General features: G+C 35.8%; 1 protein-coding gene across 1 annotated transcript in view; it reads left to right on the plus strand.

Moving 5' to 3' along the window:
• Nucleotides 1-695: 695 nt before the first annotated feature.
• LOC106013353 overlaps nucleotides 696-3,385 on the plus strand; it is a gene marked incomplete at both ends in the record, with an annotated part of 34,551 nt that continues 31,861 nt past the window's right edge. The window contains 1 exon segment of the mRNA XM_013088848.2: nucleotides 696-750.

The following is a 3,385-nucleotide window of genomic DNA, read 5'->3' on the forward strand; positions in this document are numbered from 1 at the left end:
GTATAAAATTATATATTATGTGCGTGTGTGTGTATGTGTGTATGTTTGTCGGAAGGGGGGGGGGAGGTTTTAGCAATCAAACGACTCCCCCGGGCCTGTATCAGTAAGTACAGTAATCGACTCCGCCCCCTGTCGGCCGGAAGAAGCTAAACTACCTGACGACCTGGCGGGCCTACAGTCTGGCTCATGCTTCGCGCCGTTCCGGTGACGCCAGACAGCACAAGCGGAACCAGTTCTTCTCCGACAGGCACGGTGGGAAACATAAAAAACAAACAAGCAAACACACAAACAAGCACACAAACAAACATACAAACGCGAAGATTAGTAACGAAAACGTTCGTCTCGGCTTCGTGAGGGAAGATCTTTACAGGTTGTAAGTGCGTCGCTGGTGTGTGTGTGTGCGTGAGCGTGTACGTTCGTTCACGTGTGCGTCGGTGTGTTTGCGCGCGCGCGCGTGTGTGTGTATTAAGTATTCGATAGTGTGTTGCTATCAGCCTACGTGCGTACTTACGTGCGTGCGTGCGCACGTGTGTGTGTATTAAACAGTGTGTTGTTATTAGCCTACGAGCCTACGTGCGTACGTACGTGCGCGTGTGCGTGCGTGTGTGTGTTTTGGAGGATTTGTTGTTCTTGGTGGTGATTATTTCGCCGGTGGTCGTTCAGTTCGCTCACTTCTGCTCACTTCTGCTCACTTCCGCTCACTTCCGGATCTGGAGATAAACGGTTTTTCGGCGACACGAACTGCAGAAGGTTAGATATACACGGTTTGTGTTTGTGTTTGTGTTTCGTTTCGACATAATTCCATATTATCAGGTCAGATATACACGGTTTGTGTTCGTATTTTGTTTCAACATAAACATATTATCAGGTCAGATATACACGGTTTGAGTTCGTATTTCGTTTCAACATAATTCCATATAATCAGGTCAGATATACACGGTTTGTGTTCGTATTTTGTTTCAACATAACCATATTATCAAGTCAGATATACACGGTTTGTGTTTTGCTTCAACATAATACATAACGTAATACATATCAAGTTAGATATACACTGTTTGCAGTTTGTGTTTTATGCTTTGTTTCAAAATAATACATACCAGGTTAGATAGACACCGTTTGTCTTTTGCTCTTGGTTTCAACATAATACATACACCTCAGGTTATATAGCACACCGTTTGGGTTTTTGTGTTTCGTTTAAAAATAATACATATTATCAGGTTTGATAATATGCGATTTGTGTTTTGTGTTTTGTGTCAACGTAATAATTGTCAGTCTAGATTCACAGTTTAGATTTTGTGTTGTCTCTTGTGTTTTGTTTCAACATAACACATATAATACATAATCAGGCTAGATATACACCGTGTGTGTTTTGCTGCTTTGCGTCAACATAATACAGTGTACAGAACAGTAATATCTGGTTAAATGTGTACGGGTTGTGTTTTGTTTCAACATAATAATTAATAACGTAATACATAAAATCAAGTTTGATATACATCGTTTGTAGTTTGTGTTTTATGTTTTGTTACAAAATAATACATACCTGGTTAGATAGACACCGTTTGTCTTTGCGTTTGGTTTCTACATAATACATACATATATATATACATATATCAGGTTATATAACACACCGTTTGTGTTTTTGTGCTTTGTTTTAACGTATTGCGTATCATAATACATACTAGGTCAGATATACACCGTTTGTTTTTGTTTTTTGTTGTTTTGTTTCAACGTAATACTTAATCTATCAGGCTAGATTCACAGTTTGTCTTTTGTGTTGTCTTTTGCCTTTTGCTTTACGTAATACAAATATCATGTTAGATAATACACCGTTTGTGTTTTGTTGTTTTGTTTCAACGTAATACAAATATCATGTTAGATAATACACCGTTTGTGTTTTGTTGTTTTGTTTCAACGTAATACAAATATCATGTTAGATAATACACCGTTTGTGTTTTGTTGTTTTGTTTCAACGTAATACAAATATCATGTTAGATAATACACCGTTTGTGTTTTGTGTTTTGCTCAACGTAATACAAATATCATGTTAGATATTACACCGTTTGTGTTTTGTCTTTTGCTTCAACAACAAAAAAGTGTACATGCCATGATATATATCAGGTTTCTTTCACAGTTTGTCTTTTGCGTTTTGCTTAAACATGATGCAGTTATAATATTGTACCTTCGTTTAAACGTTGTTATAGATCCAGCAACAATTGGGCTCTTGCCCTTCTGTACAACGCCATGTAGTTATATGTGTGGGTTTTCCTTTTACGTAAAGTTAACTATATTGTTAATACAAAACATACCCGTATACGGTTGTTATATTATACACATATCATTATGTAACATAAAACATGTACGTTTACATGTATAGTATACATTTATTTAACATTATATAAAATACAAACACATACCTGTATACAGTTGTTATATTATTATACACGTATGTATCACAAAACATGTACGTAAACAGTTAGAGTATATATTTTTGAGGTATGATGTTTTGTACAAACACATACCCGTATACAGTTTTATTATTATACACATACACTTATGTAACCTAAAACATGAACGTTAACAGTTATAGTATAAATTTACGTATACCCGTATACAGCTGTTATATTAGTATACACTTATGTAACATAAAACATGTACGTTTACAGGGATAGAAATCTAGTATACATTCATTTATCATGATGTATTACACAAGACATACCTGTATACAGTGATTATTATATTATACGCTAGTGGAACACCAATCTGTGTACTTTAACAGTTATAACATACATTTATGTATCATAGTGTATACAGGTATATCCAAAACATATCCTTGTGGGTGGTTGACGGGGGCTCTGCTGTGGTTTGCTTCTTTCCTATCAAGCATCTATCGTATTTATCTATTCTCCTTCTTTCTTATGTTTGTTACTCTCTTGTAACACCTCTAATCTTCGGCACACCGACCTTATTGTGTTGCAAGTGCCGTAAAACTCTTACTAAAACCCCCCCCAAAAAAGAACCCCAATCATATCCTTATACAGTTCTACATGTAAAATAGTTATGTATCGGGGCTGTGATATATTTCCGCACGCTGTGAACAGTAAAAAGTAAACCAAAAGACAGTACGCTACTCACACCGTGCACACAGCTGGGGTATTTGGTACTAGGCCTTGACCTTCGGGGAGTGAGAAGCACGGGTGGGAACACAAAAGAAAAGTAAGAACAACGATAATGATATGATAATAATTCTAATGGTATGATTAGGATAATGATTAGGATAATAATTCTAATGGTAATGATTATGATAATAATTCTAATGGTAATGATTATGATAATAATTCTAATGGTAATGATTATGATAATAATTCTAATGGTAATGATTATGATA

This window comes from Aplysia californica, unplaced genomic scaffold (assembly GCF_000002075.1).
Source record: "Aplysia californica isolate F4 #8 unplaced genomic scaffold, AplCal3.0 scaffold00024, whole genome shotgun sequence".
NCBI classification, from domain to species: Eukaryota; Metazoa; Mollusca; class Gastropoda; order Aplysiida; family Aplysiidae; genus Aplysia; species Aplysia californica.